Source organism: Solanum pennellii, chromosome 7 (genome assembly GCF_001406875.1).
Source record: "Solanum pennellii chromosome 7, SPENNV200".
NCBI classification, from domain to species: Eukaryota; Viridiplantae; Streptophyta; class Magnoliopsida; order Solanales; family Solanaceae; genus Solanum; species Solanum pennellii.
The window spans coordinates 58,715,726-58,733,512 of NC_028643.1; the positions used below are offsets into that span (position 1 = coordinate 58,715,726).

At 34.0% G+C, this 17,787-nt stretch overlaps 1 pseudogene; it reads right to left on the reverse strand.

The window, feature by feature from the left end:
- Positions 1-2,461: 2,461 nt before the first annotated feature.
- On the reverse strand, positions 2,462-4,097 carry LOC107025105 (annotated as a pseudogene).
- Positions 4,098-17,787: the final 13,690 nt, after the last annotated feature.

The following is a 17,787-nucleotide window of genomic DNA, read 5'->3' on the forward strand; positions in this document are numbered from 1 at the left end:
TAAATTTGATGTTGTTGATTTTAGAAATTTTTTTTTTATTTAAGAAGGTCATAAATTCAAACCATGGAAAGAACCTTCGATATAAATGCAAGGGCTGCACAAAATAGTACCTTGTGGTTTGGGCCATTCTCGAACTCCACACATAGATATGCATTTTAAGATGTTTTAATGCACACTTCTTCACGTTCATGTACCAACCTTCCACATTAGACAACCACTTTAAGATAAAGACTTTGGTAAATGGAGTTCATCAACATATATATACTCCGTCCATTAGGTTACATTTAGTTATTATCACAGGTAACCCGCCTTATTTTGAAGATAAAAATTCATATTTTTTGCAATGCATTTTAAATTAAGACCACAGAAGATTGTCAATTGCTATATTGTTCCTCCCCTTCGTCACAATTAATATTTCTTTAATATTTTTTCGATCATAGTAACACACTACTTAGTATAATTCTACAACTAGGGTTTGGAGAAGGTAGGATGTATGCTGATTTTACCTCTACCTTTATGAGGTAAAGAGAATGTTTTCAATAGACCATCTGCTCAAAAAGAATGTTATCAAAGTAAGATTTGCATGAAAAATATAATACCCAAATACCACGACTTAAAGAAAATAAAACAACAATTAGTGCGACACATAGAATAATAGGAGACTATACAATTACTAAATACTACTGCAATGATGAGAAGGAGGAAAACGAGGAGGTTATCCTCAAATTCTCCCACGTTAAGTACGAGAACACCCGACAACCTACTGAGTTGGAGCTGTGCTAAGTCATATGTAATCTCTAACAATGTTTTCCCAGTATACCTCTACCTCTCTTAACTCTTGCTACAACCAACCTCTCACATCTCCTAATTGGCCTACCCTCGCAGCTCCTCTTCACATGAACGAACCACCTTAGCCTCATATTTCTCATCTTGTCTGTCATAGAGGTACTCCCACCTTGTAGTGAAAAACTTTATTCCCAATCATATCTCTCTCAGCGTGTATTCACACATCCATTTGAGCATCCTCATCTCAATAATCTTCATCTTCTGGACGTGGATTTTCTTGACTAACTATCACTCTTCCCGTACATCTCTACCTCATAAGTTACATCACTAAACATCATTTTAATCTTATTAATAATCAATGACATTGTAAGAAAAAAATATTATATGGGTTGATGAAGGGACTCTAAAGTCAATATAATTATAATAGTAGTATTAAATTTATGTAGGCCTTTTTACAAGAAGAATAATCATAGACAAGCTAAACACAGTGAAAGAGATGCAACCGATGAAATAGAGAGTAACGGCTAGACCAACTGAATGTTCTAATGTAACATACATACCAGTTGCAAATGCAACTACAACGACTTCCATCAGATAAATCTATAATGCAATCGCCATATTATAAATCTGGATAATAATTGTCAACTATGTTACAACGGTAATGACATCCAATAATCTAGTTAAGCTATATGAGATAGCAAGTTAAAAGGATTGGGTTGGAGTAGGGATAGGCATGTTCAACCTTTTTTCTATTGTAATACTGTCGCATGCAACATATAATCTTGTTTTATCTAGACATTCAATATTTTTCTTTTCTGTTGTAATCTTGTCATCATTTCTATAGTATTTTTTCATGATCGCTTCACGTCTTCATAAGTCATATATAGGTTGTGACAGTGACACTTCAAGCACAAGCACTACAAAAAGAGACATTTAGCGGTAATTGAGTTAATATCATGGCATCTAATTTTACTAAAACCTTTAATGACATTTATATAGAGTATTGGTTATAAATACTCATATTTATTAAATTTTTCCATTAAATACAATATGGTGGAAAAATATGTTATTGCCACATAGTCGTTTAGTTATTATAGTGAAGTTGTTTTTAAGGACTCATGGCTGGTGTCTTCTTGTCTTCCATTCATTATTTAGTTATTGTGAAGATCATTATGTTAAATTTTAAGAAAGAATATCTATTACATATAGTGTGAGCTATTTATAAGACTCTATGAATACATAAACTAGTTGTGAAAAAAAGCATATTGATGTTGAGAATACATACCTTTATTGATTTGGTATACTATCAACAACAACAATAACATACCTAGTGAAATCAACTAAGTGGTATCTGGGAAGGATACATTGTATGCAAACCTTATCACTATCTCGTAGAGGTAGATAGTTTTTTTTTCTAAAGACCCTTGGTATCGAATTTGATCTATTGTTATTCGAAAGAGATGACACCATTCTTGTTGATGAATTTTAAAAAAAGTACTTAATAAAGGATAGTTAATAAACAAGAACTGAAGAAGCATTTGACAAAGTTTATAAAGGCGACCTAAATTTAATGTTTTGCATGAAATGATAAAATTCAACATTCAAAAAAATTATTAAAAGAAAACCTAAGCCTGCATATATGATTAAAAGAACTGATTAAAATGCAATCGTGAATCTACGGGGATGAAGTATCAACATCCTTATCTAAGTTGTTGTTTCTCCGTTTTATCTCACAACAAACAGTCTTTTTGTTTGTTTTGATACTTGAATCTTCTTTTTCTAAATGATTCATATTTGGTCTTCTTCAGTTGGACGATTCCAATTATATTCATCTTCAATAGGTGAGATCCTGAAAGTACACTTTGGAATGGAATGAAATTTGGTGAGATAACAAAATAAGTTTAGAAATTTATTTTATTTTGTCCAATATCGAAGTATCAAAAGTAAAGAAAAAAATAAACTATTGTTGAATAATATTAGAAACATGTTTCAAATACATGATGTAGATAAGCAAAAGCTTTATATGAATTACCTTATAAATGTTATTGATGGAACGAAATTTGATACTTCTCAGCATTCCTTGTGTGATATGATAGTTTCAACCATTTTCATCTTTTGCCAAAAGTCTCGAGCCATAGTTAATATTTTCATTTATAATGTGATCAGAATTATCTGGTATATCATCTTTGCATGTAATTTTGTTGATATCTGGCTCACCTGAAAATTTTATGTCACTTTGCATGATATATATGAAACAAATTAGAAGTTCAAAAAGTAAGGTTGCAACATCAATTTAATGACTGTGTTTTAAGCTACCAATGTGCTATGTGCCATTTAGGGGAAGCTTTTAAATAACCATGCGCTCATCGATTTAAATTAGGATAATTCTCTACTTTCAATGAAAAAAATTCAAATAATTAAAATAAATTTAATTTAAAAGTTGTAAAATTCCTTAAGTACAATCAATAATTTCTTCTTGTCGTTCGTCAAGAAGTTCCTCCACAAAGGAATCCTTTTGATCCCGGCTTATGTTGCTTTCGCTATGTTCTTTAAATTTCTCACTTTTTAATTCCTGCAAATCCATATTCTTTCTTAATAAACAATTGGAGATAGAAAAGTATATTGTGAAATACAATAAACGTGCTTAATAAAAGATTTTTAAATAGATGTAAGTGTTGAAAAATTACCTCGCAAGCAGGAAGGATGGGATACAAACACGTATTGACAGTGTTATTTTCTATTTGGGTAGCACTATAATGGTTATCTTCACCAAGTCTCTCAAACTCACCTGAAAATCATTAATAATCAAATGAAAGATAATTAATAGTATAAGTCATTTATGAGTTGATGAATAAACTAATGAATTATGTACCATGAATAATTTGTCGTTCGTGATTGTCTGCATCCTTCCTCTCTTTCATGGAAAGTTGTGATTTGCTTTCCTTGTTCCCTTGAATCAAATAGTTGAAATTTTATTTTGCTAAATAAGAGTTACTAATGATACATTGAAATTAATTCTTAGACTACTAATACTCCAATTAATTTTTAAAAATTTATTTCATAATTAGATTAAAATTAAAAAAAAGGCATTATTTCTCTTTTAATTTATTAAAGTGAACAAGGACAATAATAATCAACATAAATCAGTTGTAAGATGTTGAAGTAATTAACTACGTACTATAAATAAGTTTTTCCTTTTGCATGTTCTCTAGTATATTCTTGGAAGAGTCCCCTTGGTCCTCTCCAGAAGATTTCTTATTCCTCTTGGAATATTATTTCTTTTTATTTTCTTCTTCAAGCAGATTGGGCATATACTAGTGAATGAAAACCAAAAGGCAAAATCAACTAATTATTCAAATTGACAAATCATGCTCGCAAAAAAGAAAGATCTTCCCTCCACACTAAAGAGTATAAAGTTGAAAGCCAAATGAGATTTAGAAGTCACAAACAAAATATAGTTAATTTATTATACACATATGCCGTTGAAGCTATATACACTTTATCCTAATCATAAGCGTATCTATACACTGTATTTAATAAAGTAAAACTTATTTGAAATAAATAGAAATAGGTATTACATATAGATTTTAGAGATGAAACAACACTTTTTGATTTGAGAGCACATAGGAATGATTTTAAGGGATTAACAAAACATCATCCTTCGATGACTCTCGTTATATGATCGAGATAAAAAACTCGTTCTATGATTCGAAAATATAATTGACTGAATGCATGTGGAAAAACTGATGGAAGTCTTATTGTGTTTAAATGAGATTGTTCATACATATTCATACACAACAACAAAAGCAACATATCTGATGTCATCCCACAAATAGGATTTCAAAAGGGTGAGATTACACAAACTAGGGTTTGAAAATAGGAAGATGTACACAACTTTTACTATAAATTTTTTGGGGTTGAGATATTTTTTTCTATATTCCATAGACAAAAGAACTGAAATTGGATTGCAAGCAGGAGAAATAAAAAAAAGTCAATCTTGTTGATTATAGGTTTTAAAATTTATTAGAGATGGTCTGTAAATTCAAAAACATGACACTTGCTCAAAATGAACTGTAAATTTATAAATGAACACAAGGCAAAAATTGAGAAACAAAACAATGTCTGAATTGAATCAAACTTGCCACCACGTAATTCGATTCTTTTATGCAAGAAAATAAAAAGAAAAAATGATTTGAATAGAATGAACGAGTGAATCAATACTGTCTCAATCACATTTACATGTTCCTCTTTATTAATACCTTTAAAAAATTGAAGTAAGTGAAGAAGCAAACATGTATTGCTTCAAGTGTCTTCTCTTGACTGCTTATATATTTTTTCAAAAACTAAAGTTAAAATGAAGAAGTGAACATACATCTCGTCTTTTATATGTACAATCTAGATTGCTGAGTTGTTTCTTGAAAAATATGTTTGTTCAATTTTGGAAAATTTATTATTTGTCCATAAAAGGTAAGATAAATTTAATGTGCAAAGGTGTGAACAGAGTAGAGTTTTAAATCAATTATTGTGAAGACTATTATTATTTTGCTAATAGTGATATTTTAAAATCAATTGAGAAATTTATTTAAAATCATTTCTTTCTTTTACCTTAGTCATTTAAAATAATATGTAAAGTGTATTATAAGGAAAATACATGACTATTGGTTTTAAGACTTTGACCAAATAAATTTAAATATTTTTCATAAAGTTGGTCAAATATCATATTTAATGCAAACCATCAGAATCACTAGAAAATTGATATAGGACATGAAATTATGGTTGAGGTAATGATATTTTTCTTCCAAAATATAATAGTTATCTTGACTTAAAATTAAAGTATTTTGAATTTATGTTTTGTAGTGGAAAACTCCATATCTCTTTTCTTAAAACTTGTTTAGATTATGAAATTCACAAACAATATATGTGTAGTTGTTTCTATAATAATATAGAATACATTAATATAAAATAAAAATTCAATTTTAAATTAAATGAAAAATATTCACTTTTTCCTACAATTTGATAAACGAATAATTTATGGGTAATTGAAATTAAAAATTAGTTATTCTGTCGTACGTCTTTATATGTCTTTACTTAATTGTTTAACTATTCCTTTTAAGAGTAATACCTTCAAGATATTTAGTAAAGAAATTCAAAAAATAGTTGAAGATAAAAATTTATTTTAGTGTGGGAGACAAATAAAGTATAAATATTAGAAAAAATAAGTCTATTTATAAAATATAATTTTTCAATGAATGCAATTAAATTGAAACCCTTCCCAACAGATAGTTTCTTCATTGCTTTAGAAAACAACAATCATCAAGTTTTACAAACTAAAAAAGAAACGATATGAGGAGATAAAAGTTCTAACTAGCACGATTCAAAATTTGGGTGTGATGATATCTGCCTTATCCAACTAAGACAAGTTAACGGAAACAATCATTGACAAGGGTAACTACGAAAGTAAGATAGGAAATAAGGACTAAACATAACATAAAAATTTCGAAAATAATAACATAACAAAACATGATTTCACCTATACAAGCCACTAGATAAATATACAATTTTTTATAAATGAACAAGTCTGAGTGTCTACATTCCTAGAATGATAGAAGACATAGTCAATAGTAAGTAACACCTTCTGCGAGGTGGAACCTCACAAAGTCCTCAAAATCAAGCCACGAACACTGATGCAAGAGGAGGATCAAAATGAACGGGGCACATAAACTAAATAAAAGTAGAAAACAAGGGATTGAGTGATGAGTGGTGGATTTCCACTCATTTAAATAACTTTCATAGTTACTTTCACTTGATTTAGTTTAGAATTGATGTTTTTTATGTGGTTTGCTTAAAATTTATAGGTAAATGAAATGGAGAGTTGATTAAGAATATGGATTAAAAAATTAAGTGGAATTGAAGAAGGAAGAGGCCAATTAGAAGAAAGTGGAACTGAGAGAAGTTTGGTTATCACGACCGTATGAAGTATAGGTCGTGATTGCGTTGCCCATGAAATTCAAATCTTGCGATTCTGTACTAGGATGTCGTGATCCCATGTCCTAGATACACTACTCCCCGCGACCGCATGAGTTAGTTGTCGTGATTACAAAGGGTAAAATGCCTAGCACCAGGGCAGATTGGGAATTTCACCAAATTGATCCCAAAACCCCTTTGCACACTTGCCAACAATTAGTGTTTATGTATCCATCTTGTACGCAATAATCCTAGACAGAGAGAATTCCATATTCTTACCTGAGATTAGAAAAGTACTTGTAGATTTAAATTAGGATTGAGACTTCCAAGTTGCCTCACAATTCACATTTGGATTTGACAATCGTGTTCTTATTACTGAAATCTCTTAATTTTTTCATTATTTCATTTCTTTAAATTTCTAGAACTATGGGTGAAATTGTCTAATTGAGATTGGGGTTTTATGCTAAAAATAGACAACTTGTTTGGATTTTTATTGCTCGCTCTAATGCTTGTTTTTGTGATTGTGTGCTTTCATGATTAGGGTTTAATCTTATTTTCATGCTTAATCTATGATTTGAGAGTGCATGCTTGAATCTAGCTTCCGATTTATGTGGATTGCTCGAATCAGAATTCCTGAAGTGGAGCACTAGATTAATAGTCATGTTTGACTTTGATTCCTAAATTTGAGACAAGGAGATAATTTTGTTTTACTTAGTTTGATGCTAGAAATATGGATTCAGATTAATGTATTGGATTTCTTGTTGTTGAACTCAATTGAACCCAAAGGAGATTTTCTGATAAAACACTTTGAGAGATAAAGGAGATAAGTGTTGATTGATAATTATCTAGTTAAACTTAAATTGATTTGAAATGGCAATGGATTGTTGAATGAGGGTTGAGTTCCAAATTTCCTAATCTATCCTTGCTTAGTATTGTCTTTGACTAAATCCTTTATTTTCTTAAAAAAACTCGCTTTCTATTTGATAGTGCTGTAGATTGCATGTTCAAATTCAAACAAATATCTATTTATCCTATAACTTTTCGATTACTGATAAAATGTTCCTTGTGGGATTTTACCCTAACTCTTAGTTGGGTATTTTTATTGATCACAACCACTCACTCATACAATTTTTTTAGGGTAATTTAGTATTATAGAAAACGGGCGCCATTGTCGGTGAGCAATTAGACGTATTGAATTGATTTAGTATTTCTAGTTTACTTGTTTCTCTCTAAATTGTGAGTAGTTCTCTTTATAGTTTTTTGTGACCATATGTTTGAGAGTGGTTTGCCTATACCAATCCATGTCCATGTCGTGAATCGAATGTGATAAGACAATTTTTGGCTTAAGGTTGTAGCAGAAAAGATCAATTGGGGGAAAAGGAACTACTCTGATTCTCCTAAGAAAAGGAAAAACTTCTCATAATCCACTTCACTCGGTGCCAATGGGCAGTCAATTTCACGTTTGAACTTGCAACTCTTAGGACCATATTAGGAACAAGATATGAGGTAGATACTACTCCTTATGAAATAGTCAAATGGAGCTAAGAGGAGGCTCATGCCTTGCACCTAGCTAGGTGCCATGAGATGGTACCACTCAATTTTGAGATCTCTACTTTGTAAGCTAATGTGGAGACAACAAAAGGGACGGTGGTTTACATTGAGAATACCTTAGGCCTTTAAAACATATCCAAACCAATAAGACTCCAACAAGCTGGAAAAAATGTGATTATACTAAAGTTGCATAAAAGAACCAAAAATATTACATATGGCAACTTTAGTTCATATGGAATCAATAGTGTCTGTTGATTGAGGGCCAACAATAATGAAAAACAATTCTCAAGTGTCCTAGTGACTCTCTAAACCCTAACCAAGGATCTGAAATTTAAATATGATGCAAAGTTGGGCTGGAGGTGCATTTCCGCAAACTGGAAACACAAAGGGTGATATACCTGGCGTCGTGTTGCGACGTTAAATTTTGCGCTTGATAGGAGGCAACCCATCGATATCTTAATTAGTTCAATGTCTCATTTTTTACTTTTAGTTTAGATTTGATATTTTTTTAATTAACCCTAATCATTTCAAAGTTGTGGTGGCGTTTAGAACATGTTTGAATGTATAAAACTGACTGGAATTGAAGTTTGGGGTGAAACACCTTCAAAAATAAGAGTTGACCATTTTTTGGATACTCATATGCGCCTAATTATTTGGTGGATCGTCATTTTTGCTCTGCCATCACCCAAATTGAAAGTACCTTTAGCAAGTCTAACACCATGTTTTTCATCACAATTTCGAGAGCATCTAGCCTCAATCACAAGTAACCGGTGCCGCATTCATGGAAGGTAAGAAAACTTCTTGTTGTGATTGTGAGAAGAGGGGTCCCAACAATAATGATTCACGTGAATTTCAAAAGGCAGTAGTTTTGAAATCCATTTTAGTGTCCCAGAAACTTCCAAAAACTACTCCCCCATAAAATCAATTACTCTAATCAATTTTGGACAAGAATTCCACACAAGTATTTTTTTTTAACTTAAGGTATGTCTTCTTCCCCCTTTCTTGATCTTTTCTTGAAATTGGTGAGTTATTTATAAAAGGGTAGATTCTCGCCCTTAGTTTTTTTTAATCATGATTGGTGTTGAAAACTTTATTGTGTAGAGAATTATTGTAGTTTAATGTCCAGTAATGGGTGTTAATTGAATAAGGATGAATTTGAGGCTTGAAATCGGTTGAAATGGCACGAGAATAGGTTACAACTTGTTTAATGCAATGCCGAAGTAAAAAATATTTTCTACGCTGAAGTTTTCTATGCGATCGTGGTCTCATCCCGTGATCACGGTATATCATCCCACAATCACGCCGTATTAAAATTTTAAATTCCATGATTGTGATGTCTAATCCTGCAATTACAATGAGACTAAAGGTTGATGCTCATGATCACAACGTCTTATCCCGTGATCGCAATGAGTCGTGTGCTTCGTATTGAAAACTACCAAAAATAGTAACTTTGCCTCCAGTCACTAGATTCTTTTTTAACTCATTTCATTGGCCTAATTTCTTTATCATACATTTATTTACCTTCCTTTGCATTAATTTTACATGTTTGTATCTTGTATAGGTATACTTTCTGCAAAAGCATGGACAACGACGACGTCAACCAAATGGAGGAAAAAATGGAAGAAAATATCATGGGAGAGGAAATCTTTAGTCATGAACTTTTAATGTTCGCTAATTTCAGCGATTTGATGTCCACCTCCACAAAAGAATATCATAAAGGAGAGTGGCCTTCTTTTAAAACGTCTCCATGGGAACATCATACTTCTATGGGAGATTCGAGGCCAGTGAATAGATGTGTTTTGTTATAAACTTAACAAGGTTAAACACATGGTGGATCAAGATTTCTATGCCAATATTGCCGAAGGTAATTTTTCTAGTGACTTGGTAGTCACGATCTGGGGCAACCAAGTTTGTTTTGACTTCATGAGGATCAATAATTATTATTGTATTGATGATGTTAATAATGATATTCACAAGACAAGTGCAACGGAAGAGGGCCAAGAGTGGTTTGTGAGATACTTGATGATGGTCATATGCCTAAATGGATTGAGAACAACTAGTGGATTGATTCCTCAAAATTCAAAGCTAAAGACAAAACTTGGGTGTCCATCATTTTAATTTGGGTGATACCAATTATTCTCTTTATTGGGAGCTTTTTACTTTTCCCATCACGGATGGGATTCCTATTAATGCTGGGTGGATCATTGTGCAACACATTCAGTGTAAAAACACTAAATAATAGACCAAGATTAACATGTCGATACATCATTGCCTAATTACTAATATATGTTTTATTCTCATTTTGGGGACTTAAAATTTTACGATAATTACAACCTTGCATATGTAAGACCCCGAAAATGACCTAGGTTAAATAGCGCCTAACATGTTAGTATTGATGTTCTAAGTTACTAAATATGACTAAAATATAGTATATAAGCTGTAGCGAAAATATTAGAAGTGTGGGAACTCAAACGTAAAGGGACGACCAAGACGTTCGACGACTAAGTCAGCTAAATGTCTAAAATGTGGTTGTATGTGTTTATGTGTGTTTCATTGTATTTTAATGTTCATAATTGAGTTAATATAGTATGTATAGTCAGTGGTTGAAGTTTCGTGAAGTTTGGAGGTCAAACAGCCAAGAACGTCCAAGGCGTTCGAAAGATATGCCTTGAGTCGACCTTGTACGTCTAGGCGAGTTTCATCAAGTTTTACGTGTTAGTTTAGGATGAAATTCATTTCAGAGGTGTTACACTTATAGACAATCGTATTTGGGTTGGAAACGTCTGGTAAATTATCCCCAAGGACCATCTAATGGTCCTTGATGAAGGACCCAAAATTAGTGTGCAGGCTTTCCCATGCAGACCTTGCAGACGGAGAAGTCAACTGCCCGTAGTGTCTGTGATGCCCCTTCAAAGGGTCCCGTAGTGAGGACTTAGACAAGGGTGAAGAGAGGAAGCTTGACCAGCTACTGTAGCCAACGACGGAGGGATGTGACGCCACGTCGTGGCTGTGACGGCCCAACAAGGGCAGGCATCGCACGCAACTGCCTTCCTGCGCACGCTACTGCCATGTCAAGGGGTGAATTGGTAAATTCATCCCACTTCTAGAATAAGTCATGGAAGGTTTATTAAGGGTATCTTGGGTGTTTTAATTAAATATATAAAGGGTTATCACATGGAAAGTATTTATGGAACCCTTTTATGTGAACATTCTTTGGTAGGGTAAATGTGATTGGGTTACGAACTAGTTATGGAATTATTTTATGTGAACCTAATGTATGAATTAATCTATGAGAACGAAGTCTAGCACCGAGTGTGTCTGGTAAGGGAAAGTAGTTCTAGTTAAGTATGAGACTAGAGTACAGTGAAGCCTTTCATATTCCTTAACAATGTGCCTACATGGGATGTGTCCAAGTTCTACAATTGGAAAGTAGAACAACCTCATCCGAGTAGGATAGAACTCCGGATTTCATTTCTTGCTATCATGGTCTATGTCGGTTATTGCCTATTCTCATCATATGCAATACCTATTAGCATTTGAGGAGTTTATGGAGTTTAGATGGTGGTATGGGACACTACGTAGACATTGCACAATAGACTTTGAAGGTGTTATGTGGAGTTCCTAGGTCTTCTTCAAGACCATGATGTGAATGTCCTTTATGTGATGTATGAGTCTTAATGAACTAAGGAACTAATGACTTATGTTAAGGAGTATGTAAATAAATGAGTACCTAATATAATGTGACTTAAGGATTTCTTAGCTAAAGTGTGAAGTGGGAATACGAGATGATCTTTTGATGTCTTATCTTTGGAAGGATTGAGTATGACTCTAGTTAGGGAAGTAGGTTTTTTTTGTGGGCATTATCTAAGCCTTAGGTAGTCTTAAGCACTATTTAGGATATCTTTAAGAGTTCTTTATGGACGTTATGTTCTTGATTTACTTAAGTAGGTATTTTGATAGTCTTTGGGAAGAGAATGTCATATCATCTATGTGTTGGTGATTTAAGTGAGCATGATCCTATCTTAGGGAGTCTATTGGATCTCTTAAGTGTGTGTGTAAGGGATTGTGTGGGCGGTACAACTAACTTAAGTAAGACTTAGAGTTCACCTTTGGTAGAAGAATCTTACCTTGATGTTTATGATTTCTTTGTAAGTATGTATGTGAATCATTAAAGGTAATCTTAAGGGTCGTTTAGTCACATCTAGTCAGGGTGTATAAGCGGTCTCTCTTTGTGTGACTTAAGTGAATCTTAGGATGACTTTAAGTGAGGAAATTACATGCTAGAAGTAACTTATGTGTTTCTAACTTTATTTATGATCCTATTATGATTATAATATGATTTTAAATGAAAAGATGCATATTTCCAATAAAGTCTATTTTCATGATTTATATGCATAAGCCATACTTAGTACATGTGGTTGTACTAATTCCATGATTTTATCTATCTATATAGTTCTTGGTAGGTGAGGAGCATTGAGAAGTGAGGACTTAGACTTAGAAGATCATTCAAGAGAAGTTGAAGTATGTCCTTACTTGACTCGAGGGCATATATATGTCTTTTATGTTTTCGTTCAAAGTATTGTAATAGACTAAGCATTTCTATATTCGTATTTTGAAGTATGGGCCGTGTCCCAAGTTTTCTTGTGTCTTAAGATGATGACATTGAGACTTAGTATTTCCTATTACTTTTATATGAAAGAGATTTTGAAGAATATATTATGTTTTGTGAAAAGTTTTAATTCCGCACTACTTTTCACTATGTTTATGCAATGAATGATATGAAAGGGCTTGTCTAAGAACTCCGAGAGTTCGACGACCCGTGCCACAATCCAAGATTGTGCCCTAACTTCTAGGGCGTGGTTTCGGGTTGTGACAAAGCTTGGTATTAGAGCATAGGATGGTCAAAGTAGTATTAGGAATCAAGAAGTATCATCATGTCACGTCAAGTAGAGTCTTGACCATCGGGGTGAGTCACGACATATCTATGGACGAGAGGCTATAGGACGATAGAGTTTCCCTTCTTTTCTACCCCTATGTCGTGCGGTAGAGTAAATGTTATGATTATCCTTCTTATGAGTTTCCTTGTGTTTTCTAGGAGATGAATACTAGAAGGATGGCCGCTAGAAGGTTGAAAGAGGAGAGGGTGAATGAGGAGGTTCCCCCTCAAGCTTAGCAAGTTGAGCAAGTTCCTCAAGGTGGGCAAGAAGTTCAAGGTGCTAAAGATGACCAGGTGCCTCCCCAAGGTGATCCTATACCAAATGTAGAAGGAGGTATTGAGGTTCCGGAGATGTCTAATAGGAAGATTAGAGAGGCTTTGATTGGTATAACCCGAGACGTGACTATGCAAGCTAATTTGAATATGATGCCTAGGGTTGTGGAGAGCACTATGACATCTTGGTTGAGAGATTCTGTGAGGATGAATCCTCCTCTATTTCTTGGCTCTAAGGTAAATGAGGATCCCCGAGAGTTTCTTGATGGAGTGTACAAAATTTTGAGTGCTATGGGGGTTACATCTAGGGAGAAGGCGGAGTTGGCTTCGTACCAATTGAGGGATGTTTCTCAAATTTGCGACACTCAATGGAAGGATAATAGGCCAGAAGGATTGGGTCCTATTGAATGGGAAGAATTTAAAGAAGCTTTTCATGGTATGTACTTTCTCCGGGAGAGGAGAGAAATTAAGATGGAGGAGTTTATCAATCTCAAGAAAGGCAATATGACTGTTGCGGAGTACTCTTTGAAATTCTCAACTTTATCTAGGTCTGCCCCTTCTCTTTTGTCCAATCACAAATATGAAATGAGTCGTTATGTGACGGGGGTAGCGATTTAGTGGTGGAAGAGTGTCGTACAACTATGTTGCATAATGATATGACCCTAGCTAGACTCATGGTGTATGCACAATCAATTGAAGAGTCTAAACTTAGGAGGACGGCTAGAAGTTTGAAAATGAGTGGTGCTAGTGATCAAGAGCAAACTAGGTTTAAGAAGAAGGTTCAATCTCAAGGAGAATCTAAAAGTGCTAAGTTCAAGGTTGAGAAAGGAGGTGGTTTGAAGGATGGCAAGCCTACTTGTGCAAATTGTGGCAAGAAACATTATGGTGAGTGTCTATTGGGTACCGGGAGTTACTTTAGTTGTGGTAAAGATGGGCACAAAATGAGAGATATTCCTATGATTGCTTCTAGAGGAAGAGAGGGTAAGAAAGTTTCTCCTAGTGTTCCAAAGGATGATGCTTCGACTAAGAGGCGTTTCTATGCACTCCGTTATAGAGTGGAGAAGCCGGATCTGATGGAGAGTGATGATGATGTTGGTAAGTTCTCTTTCTTTGGTTAAGATATGAGTGCCTTCTAAGTGGGGGAGTATGGTTTGTAGATGGGATAGAAGTCCTTGAAATTGTTGCTTGTGTATGATGTTTAGGAGTTTTTTTGAAATTGAATTTCATTAACTTCTTGCATTGTGTGTTTTATGAAGCCATGATTATGTCGTAAGATGTGTTTATATGATGTTGCTTTGCATATTAGCATGTTTATATCATGAATTGCTTAAAAATGTGAAATTTTGAAAAATTGCTTGAAGAAAGTCATTTTTTCCTTAAAAACTGCATGCTGCCATATTTTTGAGAAAAGACTAATTGATTCGTTTGCCAAAAAAAATATTGTAATGTTGTTAGAACTGATGTATATGAGTAGGGTATTGATTATAAAATGAGTTTTTACTATTTAAATTGAAGAATGTGAAGTTGATGTTTTCTTCTTGGAAAGGTGTTTTATGGTTTGCTTATGAGCTGCTAGTTGAGTCTCTAATCTTGGAAGTGTTCGGAGAGTGGCAAGTGTCATTCGAAGACGAATGTTGCCCAAGTGGGGGAGATTGTAAGACCCCGAAAATGACCTAGTTTAACTAGGGCATAACATGTTGGTATTGATTTTTCTAAGGTCCTAAATATGTCTAAATATGGTATATAGGCAGTAGCTAAAATATTAGAGGTGTTGGAAGTCAAACGTCAAGGGACGACCAAGAAGTTCGACGACTAAGTCACCTAAATGTCTAAAATGTGGGTCTATGTGTTTATGTGTGTTTCATGGTGTTTAAGGTTCTTAATTGAGTTAATATAGAATTTATAGGTAGTGGTTAAAGTTTCGTGAAGTTTGGAGGTCGAACGACCAAGAACGTCCAAGGCGTTCGAAAGATATGCCTTAAGTCGACCTTTTATCTCTAGACGAGTATCAGCAAGTTTTACGTGTTCGTTTTGGATGAAATTCATGTGAAAGGTTTCAAACTTATAGAATATAGTATTTGGGTATGAAACGTCCGGGAAATTATCCCCAAGGACCATCTAAGAGTACTTGAGGAAGGACCCAAAATTAGTATGCAGGCTGTCCCAGGCAGACCTTGGAGACGGAGCTGTCAACGGCCCGTCGTGGCTGTGACGCCCCGTCAAAGGGTCCCGTGGTGAGGGACTTAGAAAAGGGTGAATAGAGGAAGCTTGTACAGCTACTTTAGCCAACTACGGAGTGCTGTGACGCCCCGTCGTGGCTTTGACGAACCGTCAAGGGCAGGCGTCGCACGCAACTGCCTTCCTGCGCAGGCTGCTGCCAAGTCAAGGGGTGAATTGGTAAATTCGCCCCACTTCTAAATTAGTCATGGAAAGTTTATTAAGGGTCTTTTGTGTATTTTAATTTAATATATAAAGGGTAATCACATGGAAGACCGCATTCTTCAAAATCATAAACCCAAAACTCTTAGAAAATATTCCAAAACCTCCATTGAAGTCCAACTTGAAGAGGCAGCTTGGTGAGGGATTTTCGTGTCGAAATTCTTCATCAAAGTGAATAATTACCATCCTTGAGGTATGACTTGTGATCCTTGAAACTCGTATCATCAAGGAGCCCAACTCTCAACATGTTTTTCAAAGTTTTCTAAAGTGAATTGTCCAACTTCATGATTCTACCATGGGTTCTTGCATAAATGATTTCTAAACATTGAATTATGATCTAATTATTATTTTATTGATGATTTCAATCTAAATTACCTATTAACCCATGAATTTGGATGAACCCTAATTTTTTACTATAAAGTGGGTTACTTGATATTAAGATAATATTGTTGAATTGTAATGTAGTTTCTTATGGGCTTTCTAATGATATTAGAATTGTATTCAATTATTATCTAATTTATCCTTGATTTTTAAACCTAAAATGAATTTACAGAGATTTCATTGGATTTTATGATTATTGCTTGATTTGTTTGTTATGCCCATGGGTAAGGGCCTTGTGATGTTGAATTGGACGATTTAGCATTGAATTGAAGTGTGCATAAGGGGATGAAAGTATGCTTCCCGGATTTCTTTAATTTTATATTAATTTTACTTCGATTCTATTGTGATTGATATGGTCAACTTATGGTGGCGGTGTTATGTGTTTTACTTGCAATTGACGTGGCCTTATCGGCGTTACTTTATGCAATATTTTGAGCATTGACTTATTGGCAACTACTTGAAGTTATGTGGCTATTTGTGTAGTTTTATTATGTGAAGCATGATGCTATCTATCCACATGTGAAGTTATATAGTCATATATGTATTCTTCTAGTTCTGTTGCCTTAAGTGATCATGTTAGACTTTGACTTGACATTATGAGTATAGTGTTAGGTAAAGTCTTGGTTATTTCTATTTGACTTTATGAGTCAATGTGGAGTACATTAATGATGTTAAGATGATATATAGGATTACTTGAAGATGTATAGTTGTTTTAGAGGTGTTTCTAGAATGACTTGTATTATGTGTTAAAATTGAAGTATGTGATGCCTTTTCTTGATTGACTTGTATATCTTGCTTGATGTATATATGATTATGAATATGCGATGTCTTGATTTAGAGTGCTATTGATCTTAGTCTTGAATGTATGATTGACATGTGAATTTAAAAGATGTTATGAGAGTCTCTGATGTGCAAACCTTGACTTAAGGGTAAGGTTAAGAATAAATTAAAGTGTAAGCCAAAATGGTATCCTTCAAAGTAAAGGAATGATGGAATTAAGGTTAGTTGGATTGAACGGCATCAGATTAATCTTTAGGAAAGTCCTGATGAGATTTTTGTCGCCATTTTGAGGTAGCCCTAGTGGACCTTCTTTGGTAGGGTAAATGTGATTGGGTTATGAAGTAGTTATGGAACCCTTTTATGTGAACCTAATGTATGTTTTACTCTATGAGGACGAAGTCTAGCACTGAGTGAGTATGGTAAGGGAAAGTAGTTCTAGTTAAGCATGAGACTAGAATAAAAAGAAGATCTTCATATTCATTAACCATGTACCTATATGGGATGTGTCCAAGTTAATTGACAAGTAGAAAAACCTCATCGGAGTAGGATAGAACTCCGGATTCCTTGTCTTGCTATCATGGTCTATGTCTGTTAATGCCTATTCTCATTATATGGAATACCTATTAGCATTTGAGGAGTTTATGGAGTTTAGATGGTGGTATGGGACGCTATCTAGA